At 40.9% G+C, this 18,748-nt stretch overlaps 1 non-coding gene across 1 annotated transcript; it reads left to right on the top strand.

The window, feature by feature from the left end:
* Positions 1–8,583: 8,583 nt before the first annotated feature.
* LOC128111393 (U12 minor spliceosomal RNA) lies at positions 8,584–8,734 on the top strand. Its single transcript, XR_008218633.1, has one exon. It is a non-coding gene; the product is annotated as a U12 minor spliceosomal RNA (small nuclear RNA).
* The last annotated feature ends 10,014 nt before the right edge of the window (positions 8,735–18,748 follow it).

Here is an 18,748-nt window from a genome sequence, read left to right on the forward strand (position 1 = left end):
CTTACTAATGGATCTCAGACGTGCCTCTGATGCCCTCCGCATGAATGGATACTTAAGGGCATCCTGTGAACTTGTTCTGGCAATGATGAAGTGTGCCTGAATTCAATTCAACAAAATTGTATTGCATGTCTGCTCTGTCCCACTACGAGAAGGAAAGAAATAAAGATCTGAAGAATGCACCGAGTATTACCCACCAAGGATTCCACACTTTGTTCCACTGCATGTCTAACGATAGAGCTAGAAGGGAATTGGAGGCTATCTAGTCCAATGTACCTCTCCATTCCCTGCCTTCTCAGTGTATCGCAGATGGGGATACTGAGGCCCACTGGATGGAATTGTTACAAACCAGAGATCTGGATTTGAATCTCTATTTCTGAGGATGCATTTTAAAGAAAACTGAGAAAGTTAGTTTCTTAATTTAGTTTGCTGCGGCTGTAAAGGCAGCTCCAGAAATGAACTGTGTGGTGTTGACTGTGTGGTGTTGGCTGTGTGGTGGTGACTGTGGTGTTGGCTGTGTGGTATTGACTGTGTGGTATTGTCTGTGTGGTGTTGGCTGTGGTGTTGGCTGTGGTGTTGACTGTGGTGTTGTCTGTGTGGTGCTGGCTGTGGTGTTGGCTGTGGTGTTGGCTGTGTTGTTGACTGTGGTGTTGACTGTGTGGTGTTGGCTGTGGTGTTGGCTGTGTGGTCCATGTTTCAGATTCTCCTTTTCCTCTCACTGTTCATTCTCTTCTTTCATTGATTTGTGTCTTTTCTTTTTTTAGGTTTATTTCCTCTTATATATATGAATGTTTTACCTTCATGTACGTACATGAATCACGTGCATATCTGTTGCCTATCCCCACTGCCTCGATGGCCACCATCCTCATTCAGGTTCTCGTTTCTTCAACTGAACTAACACTATTGCCTAAATGATCTTCCTGCTTCCAACATCACTGCCCTCCAAAGCAGTCATATACTGAGCATGACCTATTATCCATACATTTAAGGACAGAGACATCCCTAGTTAAAAAAAAAAAAAAAAAGGTGAGCTTGAATAAATAGACTCTTCCAAAACTGGTATGTAAAGCAGAAAAAAATGAAAAAGATGGAAGAAAACACTCAATAACTGAGAGTAAGTTACAGAGCATGTACCATGCAGGTGATGGGGGTACCGGAGGGGAGAAAGGAGTGTTGCCGGATATTTACACACTATGTGAAGATGTATTGCTGTGATTGGTGAAATAAAAAGCTGAATGGCCAATAGCTAGGCAGGAGGTATAGGTGGGATTTCCAAGGAAGAGGAGGAGGAATCTAGGTGTGCAGGAGACACCAGGAGACATGGAGAGGAAATAGGAGGTGCAAGATGGAAGAGAGGTAATGCCATGTGGTAGAATGCAATAGATTAATAAGAATATGGGTTAAGTTGTAAGAGCTGGTGGGAACAAGCCTAAGCTAAGGCTGAGCTTTCATAATTACTAAGTCTCCATGTTGTTATTTATGACCTGGTATCCTGAAGGAAAGACCAACTGCAAAGGAACAAAAGAAATATTTGCGGTAGCAATGGCTGAGAATTTTCCAAAGTTGATGTCGGATACCAAATCACAGATACAGCAAGTTCTGAGACACCAAGAACATTATCCCCTAAGGAGATAGTAATAAAACTGGAGGAAATCAAAGGCAAAGAGAGTGAGACGCCCGGGAAACACGCCTTACTGTAGGACAGGCGCCTGTGCTTCTACTCAGAGAAGGAGCCGGGACAATGATGATCAGATGTCAAAAAGATTGAAAACTGATCTCATCAACTTCGAATCCTGTGTTCAGCAATGTTAGATTTTCTCTGGTGAACAGGTAAGAAATGGCTGTCACCAGCAGACCTTCCTGGCAAACTGTTCTGTAGAGGGAAGGAAACGGTGCAGGTCAGTCAGAGACTCAGGCCCATGTAAAGAAAGGAGATCAATAGAGAAGAAAAGCAAACAACAAAACAATCCAACTCGAAGCAAAACTCTTCTTGTTAACTGATCTAACAGGTAGCAATTTGTGCAAGAGAAGCAGAGCAGTTTCAGTGATACTTGGAAGCGAACTAGATCAAAAGCGCAGACTGTCACTGTGGACCAACCACTGAAATACTCCTAAAGAGAGGTTTGATTAACATGCTAAAGCAAGACAGAAAACAGAGTCATAAATTATTCAATGAAAGTCAGCAAGAGGGCCAGCGAGATGGCTCAGCAGATAGGGTCACTTGCTCTGACATCTGTGTCCACCCTCAAACTGTTAGAAATGTGAAGGGGTGTAGAGAACACAAGGCAGGACTTCACCCACACAAGTCCAGTCAACTGAGTTTGATAAAAAGGGCAAAGGTGATTCCAAAGGGAAAGGGTGGCCCCTGGGCTTAGACAGCTTCCTGCTTTTCTGAGGACATCTATAACTCCAGCTCTAGGGGATTCAGTGCTGCCCATGATGACCACATAGGCCACCCACCTCCATACACATGCACATAGACTTTTTTGTGTTTTTTCTTTTCTTTCTTTCTTTTTCTTTCTTTCTTTCTTTCTTTCTTTCTTTCTTTCTTTCTTTCTTTCTTTCTTTCTTTCTTTCTTTCTTCCTCCATGCACCCCCCGCCATGCCCCCACTGAGACAGGGTTTCTCTGTGTAACATTCCTGGCTGTCCTGGAACTCACTTTGTAAACCAAGCTGGCCTTGAACTCACATACATCTGCCTCCCTCTGTCTCCCAAGTGCTGGGATTAAAGGCGTGCTCCAGCGCACCTGGCTGCACATAAATTTTTTAATATCTTTTTTAAAAAAGAAAGGCTAATCTTTTCAGTAAGTGATGCTAGAGTAACTGACATCCATTGACAAAATAATAAATCTGGGAAAACCTTATACTTTTTACAAAATTTATCTCAGACATGCTGTGAATCTAAATATAAGATGCAAAACTATAAAATGTGTGGAAAATAACGTAAGGGGAAATTTAGGCATTTGGTGATTGCTTTTAGACAGAACAACAAAAGTATAACCCGTGGGAAACAAACTTGGTAAATTAGACTCTACTAAAATTAAAAACTTCTGCTCAGTGAAAGACTCTATTAAGATGATTTTCAAAATTTTGTTTACTATGTATACAGTGTCCCGTCTGCAGGTATGCCTGCAGGCCAGAAGAGGGCGCCAGATCTCCTTACAGGTGGTTGTGAGCCACCATGTGGTTGCTGGGAATTGAATCAGGACTCTTAACCTCTGAGGACTCTTAACCTCTGAACCAGTGCTCTTAACCTCTGAGGCCCCAACATAATTTTTTTTAAAGGAACTTCAGACTGGAGGAATATATTTGTAAAGTAAATACCTAATAAAAGACTTATATCTAAAATATCCAAAGAATTATTAAATCCAATAATTTAAAAAAGTAAAAAAAAAAATTGATCCCAATCAAAAAGATCTGAAGAGTTACACTGCCAAAGATGATATGCAAATGATTAACAGGTGAAGAAACACCGACCACACATGCTGTTGTCAGTGGATCTCAAATCAGAACAGCAATGAGGCCCTCAGGGTGCCTCAGCAGGTGGAAAGGCGCCTTTCCACCTGCCACCAACCTCTGGACCCATGTCAGAGAACCGACTGCCACTAGATGTCCTCTGACCTCCCACCTGGATCTCTCTCTCTCTCTCTTTCTCTCCCCCCCCCATCTCTTTTTTCCTTCCTTCCTTTCTTTTCTGAGACAGGGTCTCATTATGTAGCTCTGACTGTCCTAGAGCTCGCTATGGAGACCAGACTAGCTTTGAACTCACAGAGATCCACCTGCCTCTACCTTCCAAATGCTAAGGTTAAAGAAGTGCACCACCACGTAGACCCTACTTCTTAATACTGGGGACCAAGTTTCCAACGCATACACCCTTGCAGGACAAACCACATCTAAATCTCAGCAGCCATAGTTCCTTGGAGTCTGGAGGAAAGAGACAGAGATGGGCAGATGTAGTACAGGGGACTTATGGGTAGTGAACTTCTGAACAATACTGAAGTGATAGATTCCCATCATCAGGTATGTGTCAAAATGCAGAGGTTGCCCAACACAGAGTGGTTCCCAGGGGTAAAAATAGGAGCTTTAGTTCATAAAACAGTTTAGTTCAGTATAGGTTCATTAACTGTAACAAATGTTACACTGCCAGATATTAAGAACAGGGAAGCCGGGCAGCGGCGGCGGCGGCGGTGGTGGTGGTGGTGGTGGTGGTGGTGGTGGTGGTGGTGGTGCATGCCTTTAATCCCAGCACTTGGGAAGCAGAGGAAGTCTGATCTCTGTGAGTTTGAGGCCAGCCTGGTCTACAGAGTGAGATCCAGGACAGGCTCCAAAGCCACACAGAGAAACCTTGTCTCGAAAAGACAAAAAACAAAACAAAACAGGGAAACAGAAAGCAGGGTTGGGGCAAAGAGAGAAAGTATGCCACAACCAGCTATACACTCTGCTCCAATTTTTCCATAGACCTGAAATAGCTCTATAAATAAAACTATTAATTTTTAAGTATGTGCAAGATCCAGCACAGGGAAATGGAGAAGCCAGTGTACTGAGAAGCTTTTGTTGAAGTTCCTCCAACCTGGAGGTCCTGGAGGTCCTGGAGTGGATCAAAATGACCTGGAAATATGAAAGTGGCAGAGTGCCAACGGGCACCTCTGCCCGCCGCTGTGGGGAAAGGGAGTTCTGTATTCAGAACCTCTAGGAGAAGCTGCCTGTGTCTAGATTGCCAAAGACTTGGCCAAACCCAGCTGGTTGAGAACCAGCTGTGGGCTTAAATCTGCAGTCACACAAAGTGAGACGGTCCTCAAGATTGTAAGTGAACACTGGGGACATAGGATTTTTTTGGTAGAAAGCTCACCTAGCGTGCTCAAGGGAGTGAGCCAGACCCCCTGCACCCCAGCAACCCATCCCAACAGTTGGGAGGAGGACCGGGAGCTCAAGGTTGTCTTCAGCTACTTAGTGAGTTCAAGGCCAGACCCTAGAGTCAGGAGTGGGACGAATAAATGAATGAATGAATGAGAATGAATGAATGAAGTGTAGTCTATGACACGAAGAGGATGAGATGGCAAGAAATTGTCATCTCCCTGGAGGTGACTCTATCACTTTATAGGGACTAATATTCATCTTCAAAGTCAGGACACACTCCAAGGAAGCTTAAGATCTGTGATATTTTTATAATAACAGTTAAAATATTCTCCTCTTCACTTGAAATCTGTTCTTACCTGAAAATACTTTCAATAGTTGATTTTTAAGTTTATACACACACACACACACACACACACACACACACACACACACACACTCTTTATTCATCACTTACAGGAAAATGCACAGTTATAAATTCTTTATGTATAGTAGCTGATCAGTCCTCATCTCCGAGGACCCCTCCCCCCAAAAAAGAAAGAAAAGAAAATGAAAACAAGAAAACCTACATGTGAATAAAAGGATACACATCTAATCAAACTCAATAGAATGGTTACCTATTGGCAGAGAGCGAGGTGGAAATAAGAAAGTCTAAACACTTAAAATTTAGAGAAACAGCCTTACACAGATGAATATTATAGCGTGTCCTGAACAGAAGAGTCCCTCAACTCCCTCCAGTGGTTTTATTTATTGTTTATTTAACTTTCGTGGTTCTGAAGACGAAGCCCAGGGCCCTGTGCAGGACATACAAGTGTTCCACCACTGTGCTCTATTCCAGCACTGTCTAGCGTGTTTTAAAAATGTTCTTATCAATCCCCATGTGTGGAAGAGATGGGCATCAGTCTCTCTGGTACATGAGGGTGGAGCGGCAGCCGAGGAGCAGAGCAGCAGGTGCCGCTCCCAGATGCACACAGTGCAGGGGCGAGGGATTGGGAGTCAGTATCAAGTCCCCTTCAGGCTCCTGTGACTGTGCTAGCAAGACAAGACGCCTGGGGCAGCAGTGACAGCAGGCCGAGGGGCAGAGTTGATGCCAAGACACTCTGGGGGCAGAGTCACTAGCACGTGACATGAGAAAGACCAAGTCTGACTCCATACGCTCTGGCGGGGGTGGATAATGGCTGCTTGTACTGTACCACATACGTGGAGGTTAGAGGGAACCTGCAGGAGTTGGTTCTCTCCTCCCACCACGTGGACTCTGGAAATCTAACTCAGGTCATCAGCCTTGATGACAAGAGCCCTTACGGGCTCAGCCATCTCACACCCCCATGATCTCTGTTCTATGGGACCGGGAACACAGGTGCACAGAAAGCCTGGGAGCAGTTTGGGCGATAATCCCAAAAGATAATCCCATATTCCCAAACTTTGACATGGCCAAAGGATTAAAACCTTCAGATTAGGTTCTGGGGGGAAAATAATTTTTTTTAAACATTTCAAAAATGAGATTAACTTGAGAAACATGACAGAAAATGCCACTGGCTATTGTACACAATAAAATAGCAAGAATAACATTTTCCCTTTATAACCACTCAGACTAACGATGGTTACATAGGTGCACAGATAAAACATACTGCTAAAGATTCCAGGGTTGTATACGCCCGGCTTTATAACTGCATTGGAGAGACCATGATGGACAGCCTATCTTTTTATGAAATCAGTCAATAACTTGGATGGTTCCCCACCATGTATATCTTATCCAAAGAGCTGAGAACATCACATTTTTTAAAAAAGTTTTTATTTATGTGTTTTGCTTACATGTTGTTTGTCCACTTCGTGTATGCCAGGTTCCAGAGGAGGCCAGAAGAGGGCATTAGATCCCTGGAACTGGAGTTAGAAATGGTTGTGAGCTGTTATGTGGGTGCTGGGAATCTAACGTAGATCCTCTGGAAAAGCAGCCAGTGCTCTTAACTGCTGAGCCACCTTTCCAGTTCCAAACTTCTGAAATCTTACAAATTTAAGTGTACAAGAAAGTGTATTACAAGAAATCTGTGGAGTCTGCTTAAAGGGTAAAGGAATTTATTAGGGAGAAAAACTCACTACAGCAGAGGAGATTTATCGTAGGGTCCTGGAAGGCCAAGGTACAGTCTCACAATGTTCTTCCACCTCAGTCCATCTCAGCATCCAAGCCCACCAGGGAGAGAAGAAGAGAGACATACTTGAGTCTCAGGTCTTAAGGGTAGCCCCGAGTCATGCCCCAGGGGCAGGTACTTCAAGGTCATAGGTAGGACAGTTACCTGCTGCATCTCTAGGGGCGGTGCTTCAAGGTCATAGATAGAACAGGTATCTACTACATCTCCCCGTTTTGTCTAAATAAGAAAGTTCTAACCTAATACAAATTATATACAATAGGAATGATTATTAAGTGTTGTCCAGGAGAGGGGAGAGGTAATAACATAAACAAAAATAAAAATACAACCAGCAAGAACAACATCAAACAAGAGACACATAGTAAAGTCCAGATCATAGGTAAATAGCATGTTACAGAGATTACTCCAATAGCTGTCCTATCCTAAAGAATCTAACTTTGTTATCTGAAATGTTCTTAGCTAAGATATGAGAGGATTGTAACTGTAACTATATAGTCTTCAATCCCATCAAAAAACTGAGAAGGAAAATAATATTACCTGAGAAAAGAGGAAGTACAAGCAAGCAATTTCTGAAAAATTGTGAGAATAGACACAGAGACAGCTGGCAGACTGGACAGTCACCAAATGATTCTCAGCACCATTGGGGCATCCAATTTGGCTACAGGCCTAGAGTATCTGACAGACCATTTTCAGAAGCAGGAATTTTGAAAGACCGTCTTACCCTGTCTTGGCAGAGTTCAGTGGTTGCTTTTCCTTGTGTCCTGCTCATCCAGAGAGGACAGTATCCATATTGTCAGCAGGCCATTTTGTGCCAAGAAGAAGACAAACTTCCAAATGGAGTATCTTTAAAGCCCAACGTTCTCTCTGGATCAGATCGGTGCTGCCAGGAGCAATTGTTTCTCACATCAACAGAATTCTAACTTATAAAAACATTTAAATGCCATATTCTCTATGAAGTGTTTAATGATTACCTGCCCATCTGACATAAGTTTCTGTAAATCTGGGTAACCTAACTAGCATAACTATAGATATGACAAGCATGGGTGACTGTTAATCTGTAAGTCTTATCTACCTAAATAACCTAAGGACTAAGGTTTCACATTAACAGGGTAAACAATCTGTAAATAGATGTACAGTATAAGGACAATGGCCTCAAAATTGTGACAATACACAAAATATCTTAAACAGAGCTAGAAATGTATAGTTCAATATGATAACAATATTCTTTTTTTTTTTTTTGGTTTTTCGAGACAGGGTTTCTCTGTGTAGCTTTGCGCCTGTCCTGGAACTCACTTGGTAGCCCAGGCTGGCCTCGAACTCACAGAGATCCGCCTGGCTCTGCCTCCCGAGTGCTGGGATTAAAGGCGTGCGCCACCACCGCCCGGCTGATAACAATATTCTTAATATGTACCAATATACAAAATATCCTAAACAGAGGTAGAACATACATACAGTATGGTGAATATAATTTTACATTTGTATCAATATACATAATATTTCAAATAGGAGTAGGAATATGTGTACAATATGACAATTATAGTTTTAAAATTGTATCAATATACAAATTATCTTAAATAGGAGTAGAAAAATGCCTTAAACTTATGAGTAAGGAAAATAACGATTCGGGGTGACGCCTGAGTCCTCACTGCTAATGTGAGAAGAATTTTTGAGCGGGTAAAGGTTACCCCCTAAGGTGACCCGCCTACTTTGCAGGATGCCTGGGTGAGGTAGTCTGCCCGACCCCCTCTATGCTAAAGAAAGTCAGAAAGAGAACAAGTTGTCTGCATAGTTATCCCGAGACTGCATCCTGTGTACAGGTCAGGGGTTGTCTTGCAAGTAAACCGTGTTTACCCCATGTGTGGTCGAAACCCATCTTCTCCACTGGCTGGGCTGGATTCCACATCCACTACCAGTCAGTTATTTAAAATAATAATAGTAATAAAAGTGCATTTTTAAATTTAAAAAAAATAGGAGTAGAAAAATAGTTTATATTTGTATCAATATACAAGAATCCATATCAGTGCAAATTATCTAAGGCTGATAGTTTGCTAAATTAGTTTACTAACAAATATAATAATCTACCTTAATATACTACACCTATCTATTCCCCTTTTTTCTTTTCCAAAAAAGAATCCTGAGTAAATTTGTTCCACCCCCAACCCTATAACAACTTACTCATTAACCCTGAGAAAGTGAAAACTTTTGGGAGAGGGGGCATTGTTTTCTTAAAATTGCTTCCTGTTGTTTAGGGAGCGATAGTATCTCTGTGGGATCTTGTAAGAAAGCTGAATGATTAAGTCTCAATAGCACTAGCTATAATGTTTGTAGCCAGTCTCAGAGTAATAGGTAAGATTATCTGAGGTTCTGGCTAGAAGTGTAATATGATGGGACTGTCCTGAAGAGTTTGCAGTCTAAAGCTAATCATTGAGTGGTGATTTTTGGCTCAATGGCATCACTATGGACCAGATAGAGTCGTTGTTATGGGGCCCCATCTTCCCTCTGGAGACATCAGAGATTAGTGTTGGAAAGACTTACATTTCACTGTGGAAAACTTGAACATTATTAATATCAAAAGGAAAGTTTGGATTTTAGGATGATTCAAAGAAGGAGTCCGAGAAATCAAGGATAAGCATGTAAAGAAATAGAATCTTGACAACAATAGTCCCTAGATTATTGGTTTTCTTCTGTCCCACACCAGTTAGCTCTTCTGATATGAGACAGAATCTCTTAATTTTTCTTTCAGCAACATGCTTAGGTTTAGAGAAGAAGAGAACCACATTCCAACTCCAAAGCCAGCTTGATTTATAACTGAATCGGGACTACAACTTTTCTAGAGTTAAAGAGATATAGATGTTAAGCAGTGAGATATTACCCTGTGGAGTATATTGGTACCAATAGGTCTTCCCTTCTTCTGTAGACAACTGGATGTCCTAGGCCTTTTGATTTCTTGAAGATGGGTATTCTTATTATTCTGTAAAGCTGAAAAACAGAACCCTGCCCCTACCCTTGTTTATTGAGTTTTCCTTACAACTTGTAGAGATGTCACATCAATGGATGTGCTATCATTTCTCCTCATCAAGGGGTTTCTCCTGTTTGAATCAATTTTTTATTAATTTTGTTGGTATCCATAGCTTTTGTTCTCCTACAGAAACAAAAGCAAAACCCCTTCCCCACTATAGGACATATCCTGTTTTCCTTTCTGAGGTCAATACATCTTTGAAATAAACAGGTTGGTTTAGCTCAGGAGTTTTTTCTGTTTTCCAATGTCTCTCCACAGCTGTTGTTCCTTTCTCATCAGCATTGATAAAATTCAAGGTTAAGCCGGGCGGTGGTGGCGCACGCCTTTAATCCCAGCACTCGGGAGGCAGAGGCAGGCGAATCTCTGTGAGTTCGAGGCCAGCCTGGTCTCCAAAGCGAGTACCAGGAAAGGCGCAAAGCTACACAGAGAAACCCTGTCTCGAAAAACCAAAAAAAAAAAAAAAAAAAAAAAAAAAAAAAAAAAAAAAAAAAAAAAAATTCAAGGTTAATAAAGCACTATGTAATCTATTTCTAGGGGTCATTGTTACCTCTTCCTGTTTATTTAGCATATCCTTTAAAAGTTTGATTGGATCTTTTTATAACTGCTTGGCCTGTGGGATTGTGTGTTATACCTGTAATATGCTTTATATTGTAATAAGCAAAAAAACTATTTAATCTTATTTGAGACATACGCTGGAACATTGTCAATCTTAATTTATACAGGTATTCCCATGATGGCTATAACTTGTAATAGGTGTGTAATTATAGAATCAGCCTTTTCAGAACTCATAGGAGTTGCCCATTGAAATCCTGAATAGGTGTCAATGGTGTGGTGTACATATTTTAATCTTACAAATTCTGCAAAATTAAACATATCCATCTGCCATATTTCATTTCTTTGTATACCTTTAGGATTACTTCCTGCAGGTAATGGAGTTTGGTTATAGAAGAAACAAGTAGGACTTTTTTTTTTACGATTTCCTTAGCTTATTGCCAAGTGATGGAAAAGTTCCTTTTTAAACCTTTACTATTTACATGGTGTTTCTTATGAAATTCTGAGACTTCTAGCACATTACCTATTAATAACTACTCAATCTTATCATTACCTTGTGCTAGAGGACCTGGCAGACCCATATGGGATCTGATGTGTGTTTTATATATATAGGATGTTCCCTATTTCTGATGATTTCCTGTAATTGTATAAGTAGTGAAGTTAATTCTGTATTATCAAGAATAAATTCATCAGTTTCAGTATGTAAAATAACTCTCTCTGCATATTGAGAGTCAGTAACTATATTGAGAGGTTCTGTGAAGTCCATAAGTACCATAAGAATGGCATACAGTTCTGACTTTTGTACAGAATTGTAAGGGCTTTGAACTACTTTACTTAAATCTCCTGGTTTATATCTTGCTTTTTCCTGATTTACTTGTATCAGTATAGAATATGGGGACTCCAGAGATTGGTTTTTGCCATACAATATGAGGAAGGAACCATTCAGTTCTTTTTATGAATTCTATTCTCTTGCTTTTGGGATAACAGTTATTAATCTCTCCAAAAAAAATACTGCAGGCTCTTTGTCAGTATTCATTATCTTTCCATAAAGAGGAAATTCCCTCATTAGTTAAAGGTACTACAATCTCTGCTGGGTCCATTCCTGTCAATTGATGAAGTCTTAATTTTCCTTTTAGAATCAAATCAGAGATCCTTTCCACATATGTCTTTAATTTCTTACTCAGTTTACATGGCAGAAATATCCATTCCAATATAATATCCTCCCTCTGCATCAAAATTCCTGTGGGGGAGTGTCTGGAGGGGAGTATGACCAGAATGCAGTTAAGTTCTGGATCCACACAATCCATATGTGCCTCTCATATTTTCTTTTCTGCTAGAGCCAATTTCTTCACAGTTTCAGCTGATAATTCTCTTGGACTATATAAGTACTTGTTCCCTTTTAGGGTATTGGCCAAATTTACTAGTCCATCTTTAGGTATTCCAATGATAATCTGTAAGTTGGAAATGCTTCTTAACAATTTTTGAAAATCATTAAGAGTCTGCATAGATCTCTCCTGAGTGGTAGCTTTTGGAGTCTAAATTTTGTAGATCTATCTTATATCTAAATAATTAATAGAATCTTCTCTTTGTATTTTTTTCAGGACCAATTTGTAATCCCCAGTGAGGCAAAACTTTCTTTACTTCTTCAAACATACTTTCTAAAGTATCTGACTTCAGATCAGCTAATAAGATATCATCCATATAATAGTAAATTATAGGTTGTGGAAATTGTGCATGAATGATTTCCAATGGTTTTTGCACAAAATATTGTTACAGAGTGGGGCTGTTTAACATTCCCTGAGGGAGGACCTTCCATTGGTATCTCTTGACTGACTGAGAATTATTATATGTGGGTACTATGAAGGCAAATTTTTGTCTAACCTTTTCTTATCAGAGTATGGTAAAGAAATAGTCTTTTAAGTTAATAACTATAATAGGCCATTCTTTGAGTAACAGGGAGGGCAAGGGCATCCCATTCTGTAGGGAGCCCATAGGCTGAATTACTTCATTAATGACTCTCAGATCTGTCAGCATTCTCCACTTACCAGATTTCTTTTTAATAACAAATACAGGAGAATTCTAAGAGCTGGTAGATTCTTCAATATGTTGAGTATTTAACTGCTCCTGAGCCAGTTGTTCTAAGGCTTGTAGTTTCTCTTGTGTCATAGGCCATTGTCCAACTCAGACAGGTTTATCAGTTAGCCATTTTAAAGGTAGGGTTGTTGGTACTTCTGAGAGTTCAACAGTGATTGTGCTCTGTTTATGTACAGCCTGAATAGTTGGTGGTGGTTTTTTTAGTGTCTTCTAATATTATCCCCAGATACATGGTCTATATTCCATTCCTGAGACTGTAGGATTTTAATCTGGGTATTCCACTGCTGTAACAGATCTCAGCCCCAAAGATTCACTGCTACATTTGCCACATATGACTTCAGCCTTCCTCTCTGTTCTTCTGGCTCTATGCATTCAATCCATCTCAAACTCTCTTTTACCTGAGATAAGGTTCCAATCCCTAGAAATTGAACATCTACCTCTTGAAGAGGCCAATTCAGATGCCATGATTTTGGTGTAATTATAATCACGTCCATACCTGTGTCCCCTAAGCCTTCTAGAATAATGTTATTAATCATACTCTAAGCTTTGGTCTTTGTTCATTTATGGAAGTCTGCCAAAATATTCATTTTATTGTATTTTTTTGAATTTTGATCCAACTATCAAAGCTATTCTATCATCCAGTTCAGTATTGTTCTTCATATTAGGCACTGGATTATTTAATTGTCCTGGGGAGGAATTTCCTCCACAGTGACTGGAAATGACTGGACCACATTTGATTGGGGACCTGTGGGAGGCCCCGTCCCCTGCCCGAGGCATTTCCCAATAGTAAAGGGTTGCTTTGTATGTGTCTTCTTGATCTGCGTTTATTGGTACAATGTTGGCCTTTGCTGCATCTTTTGCATAATCTGGAAGGTTGGGGTCTCCTGTTTGGATTATTTCTAGAAGAAGCATTGCTTCTAGGAGCACCCTGTGTACAACTTCTTCTTATATGACCTGGTGCACCACAGTTAAAACATTTGGTACTTTGATGCCTCCTTCCACCTTTGGAAATTGCCTCTCCTAGTCAATCCTCATCACAATCATTAAGAAACTCAATATTGTTTATGCATTGGTTCCATTCTTCTATTGGTGCTGATCTGATATAAGTATCCTATATGAGCATTTTCAAAAGCCAAAGATTGAATTAATATTTGTCTTAAGTCCTGATCTGATATTGTCTTGTTTATAGCTCTGGTCAGTCTTTATAAAATATCAGTAAATGGTTCTTTTGACCCCTGGAAGACGTTTGTCTCTAATTCAGTTGGTTTCCCTGGTTCTGGAATCTTTTCCCAAACATTTAAGGCTGCTGTACACACATGGATAATGTATGCTCATCAAATGTAAATTGTGCATCTATATCAGCAAAGCAGCCCTCACCTAGAATTTGATCTTGGGAGATCTCAAAACCTCTAATCTTACCTTGTTGCTCAAGGGCCTTTGCTTCTTCTCTCAGTGAGCTTTTCCACTGTAACTGCTGGCTATATTCTAACACAGCGGATATTAATTGATCCCAATCATTTGGCATAATCCTGTTTCTATAAGACCACATATTTAACATCTGTTTCACATATATTGAATGTATGCCATAGGTAACTATAGTGTACTTTATGTCCTTTAAATCACTCATATGTCTGAGCTGCCATATATATTCTACACATCCTTCAGGATGTTTATCATTTGCTGGCTTTTCACAAATGGTGACAGGGTCTGCCATAGCATAAGAACCACCTGTTACCTTTGGTAAGTCATCTCTAACTCTGTTAGGCACTGCAATGTTATGACCGCTTTAACCTTGACTTTCTGCTTGTTAGCACCCTTATTATCAGTTCTAACAGACTCCTCCAAAGCTTGAAATTGATTAACCACAGCTTTTTCTAAAGTTTATACCTCCTGTACTGTAAATGACTCCAGTGACTTCATGGAATCACACAATTTTTTATGTTCATTAGAAACATATGATTCCAAAAACTTTATTCTATCAATTAATGATGATCATTTTTCCTTAGAAATTATCTGTATGGCATTAAGATTGCTCTGAAGATTTATCCATTAGGTATTCACATTTATTATCAATAGAATTAAATCTGGTTGTCCAGTTATTATTAATGGATTAAAGTTCTTGAGGTAAATTAGCAGATTCCAAAGAAAGAATCCTTTTGTTTAAGTTTTCATTACCATTTTGCAAAGTCTATATCAGTCCCAGTAATATCTCATTTTTGATGTTGTTATTAAACCAGTTTTTTTGATGATACATGAATTACTCTGCTAACCGCCATTATGGTGAAAATTGTATACATCCCAGGAAGGTTGTATATGTCTTCTAAAATTTCATCCATAGTATAAACAAAGAAGTTTTTAAATTCCTGAATGGTTATAATATTTGCCATGGTGAAAGAAATACTTAAAATGTGTAAAGAAAAAATTATTAGTCAGTTTAAGGTGTGAAATTATTAAGTCCCAGGTGTCCCGGATGTAATTAAGCCAGGTTGGGCTAATTTTGGGTGTAGTGGCAATGTTTGGCTCACAGATGTCACAGGTATAGCGCTAGAGCAGGTCCTGGAGCGTTGTTCTGAAGGTGTTGACCTGGTTTGTGCATGTGTGTGTGTGTGTGTGTGTGTGTGTGTGTGTGTGTGTGTGCATGTGTGAGTGCACATGTGAGAATGTGCAGGCACAGGGCATATGGAAATCAGTGGTCAGTTTTGTGGGTTCAGTTCTCTCCCACCTTTTTTTGTGGGTTCTAGAGATTGAACTCATGTCTTCTTACAAGGTAAGAGCTTTTGCCCAGCGGTGGTGGCGCACGCCTTTAATCCCAGCACTCGGGAGGCAGAGCCAGGCGGATCTCTGTGAGTTCGAGGCCAGCCTGGGCTACCAAGTGAGTTCCAGGAAAGGCGCAAAGCTACACAGAGAAACCCTGTCTTGAAAAACAAAACAAAAAAAAACCAAGGTAAGAGCTTTTACCTGATAAGTCTGCCCTGACTACTGCTAACAATTTCAAGTAATGATGAAAATTCTGGAAACAAAACAAAAATAAAGAAAAAAATAGAAAATGTGACATGAAAAAGGGTGCTGCAGCCTGGCAGTGGTGACGCATGCCTTAAATCCCAGGACTCAGGAGGCAGAGGCAGGTGAATCTCTGTGAGTTTGGGGCCAGCTTGATCTATAGAGTAAGTTCCAGGACAGCCAGGGATACACACAAAGAAACCATGTCTCAAAATAAATAAATAAACAAATAAATAAATAATGTGCTGCGGGGCTAGAATAGGACTCTTTGCATGGAAGTGGTCCATAGATCCATAAGAACCAGCCAGCTTCCCCATCTTTAACTGTATTTATAAGGTTTCCATCATGGTAGATACTTTGGTGGGCCACAGTTCTCCTCCTGGGAAGGGAGAGGGTTCTTCAGCTCAGGGTCCGAGGGTACAGTCAGCGATGGCGGCAGGAGCACGAGGCAGCTGGTCACGCTGCAGCCATAGTCAGCAAGCAGAGAGACAGAACGCTGGTGCTCAGCTCACCTGCTTCATTTCAAACCGACTGAGACCCCAGCCCCTGGAACGGTGCCGTCCATATTTAGGGTAGGTCTTCCCATCTTAAGGAACCCAAACTGGAAATTCCCGCCCAGGTGTGTCCAGGGGCTTGTTTCCTAGGTTCGTCTAGATCCGGTGAAATCCACATTAACGATCTCACACGGACAATTCACTCACCTGAATGTTTTCTGAGAAAGGCATTAGTCCAAAGCAGAAACAAACAAGCCATCTGTTGGTGACATCTTGAAATTCACCAAACAACAAAAACAAGTGTCACCTTCTTTGACAGTCAGTGTCCTAAGCAAGAAGGTCACTATTGTGTTTCATGTCACCAGAGGGACATTTATACAGACCTTTGAGTCACATGTGTTTAACTGAGAAGTCTCTTGCTGAGCTCATCAGATTTTTGACATCTTGAAATTCACCAAACAACAAAAACAAGTGTCACCTTCTTTGACAGTCAGTGTCCTAAGCAAGAAGGTCACTGTTGTGTTTCATGTCACCAGAGGGACATTTATACAGACCTTTGAGTCACATGTGTTTAACTGAGAAGTCTCTTGCTGAGCTCATCAGATTTTTCTTTATTCTCCGATCAAGGGTGGCTTTTAAATATTTCACTTTAGAGTTGGCAGGTGGCAGCACTTGGTACCAAGCCTGACAAGCCGAGATTGATGCCAGGACCCACATCATAAAAAAAGAGAGAACGGATGCTACAAAGTTGCCCTCTAACTCCCACACGTGCACGGGGGGATGTGTGCACGCACACTCATACTTGCACTTACAGAGTTAAATAAATGTAAAAAAAATTAATAATAAAATCTAAGGGCTGGAGAGATGGTTCAGGGGTTAAGAAAACTTGCTGCTCGTGCAGAGGACCCAGGGTTGGTTCCCAGCGCCTGCAGAGTGGCTCACAACCACCCATAACTCCGGTTCCAGGAGACGGAACATCCGCTTCTGACCTCTGTGGGCAACAGGCATAATACAATTTAAATTTGGTGGATTTGGAAACAAATTGAGAGCTTTACAAATGTTATCAAAACCCTCTACCACCAAACTACTCCTGAGTCTCCTGGGAGCTCTGTGAACACAGAATTGCACGGGAGCTCTGTGAACACAAGAACGGTACTGTCATTGGCACTGTCCTGCACACAACTGAAAACCCACTCCTTCCCCCAGAATTCAGCTTTCTACCTTTCTTACATTTCCCACTCCTCTTTTTTTTTTCAATAAGAATTACAATTTTCCAAATTTTGACTTTCAGCATTTCAATATTCATGACTATAATCTTTGGAGATTGTGGTTTGGGGAGGTTTTTTTTTTTTTCTATTTCTGTTGTATGTGTATGTATGTGTTTGTATGCATGTGCAGGACAGAGGACAACAGCAGGTGTCTTCATGAAGTGAAATGGAGAATACTCTACCTTATTTTTGGAGACAGCCTCATTTGGAGCTCATGAATTCGGCTATGCTGACTGGCCAGCAAGCCCCAAGGACCCTCCTGTGCCCACCTCTCGGTGCTAAGATTACAAGCACGAGCCACCATGCTCTGGTTTCTGCAGGATAGAACTTAGGTCTGTTCCCTTTCACTTTATTAACTGAGGCATCTTTCCAGCCTCAAATTTTGGGGGATTTTACGTTTTAAGGATTTTTACTTTGGGGATTTCACCATTTTACAAAACCGCAAGACGAGGAGAACGAAGGAATTGTGAGTGAAGACAGATTGGCAGCACAGGTCTTTGGTACAGAAATACAAAGTCTGAGAGAAAACTATAATCATCAAGAAACAGTTTTAAGGATGAAAACTGACAATATCTACTGTGTCTTAGTCAGTGTTCTATTGCTGTGAAGAGACACCATGATCACAGCAACTCTTCTAAAGGAAAACATCTAACTGGGGCTGGCTTACAGCTCAGAGGTTTAGTCCATTGTTATCACAGTGGGAAGCATGGTGGTGTGCAGACAGACATGGTGCTGGAGAAGGAGCTGAGGGTTCTACATCTTGATCTGCAGGCAACGGGAAGTGAACCGTGTCACTGGGCACAGCTTGAGCACAGGAGACTTCAAAGCCCACCCCCACAGTGACACACTTCCTCCAACAAGGCCATACCTGCTCCAATAAGTCACATCTCCTAATAGTGACACTCCCTACGGGTGCCATTTTCTTTCTTTCTTTTTTTTTTTTTTTTTTAGGTTTTTCGAGACAGGGTTTCTCTGTGTAGCTTTGCGCCTTTCCTGGATCTTGCTCTGTAGACCAGGCTGGCCTCGAACTCACAAAGATCCGCCTGCCTCTGCCTCCTCCCAAGTGCTGGGATTAAAGGCGTGCGCCACCACCGCCTGGCGCCATTTTCTTTCAAACACCACATCAACTGAATCCCCAAATTAAAAAAACAAAAAACAACAACAAAATAAACAAACAAACAAACAAAAAACCCACTTGCCATAAGTTTCCAACTGGAACACACTTCAGTATTTGACGAAGCAGTTTTCAAACAGACAGGAAGAAAAAGCTTTTTTCCCAACAGCTGTCATGAAACTCAGTGCTCTAAATGGTCATATAAATTGTGT

This window comes from Peromyscus californicus, unplaced genomic scaffold (assembly GCF_007827085.1).
Source record: "Peromyscus californicus insignis strain IS unplaced genomic scaffold, ASM782708v3 Scaffold_15__1_contigs__length_86483966, whole genome shotgun sequence".
Taxonomy (NCBI): Eukaryota; Metazoa; Chordata; class Mammalia; order Rodentia; family Cricetidae; genus Peromyscus; species Peromyscus californicus.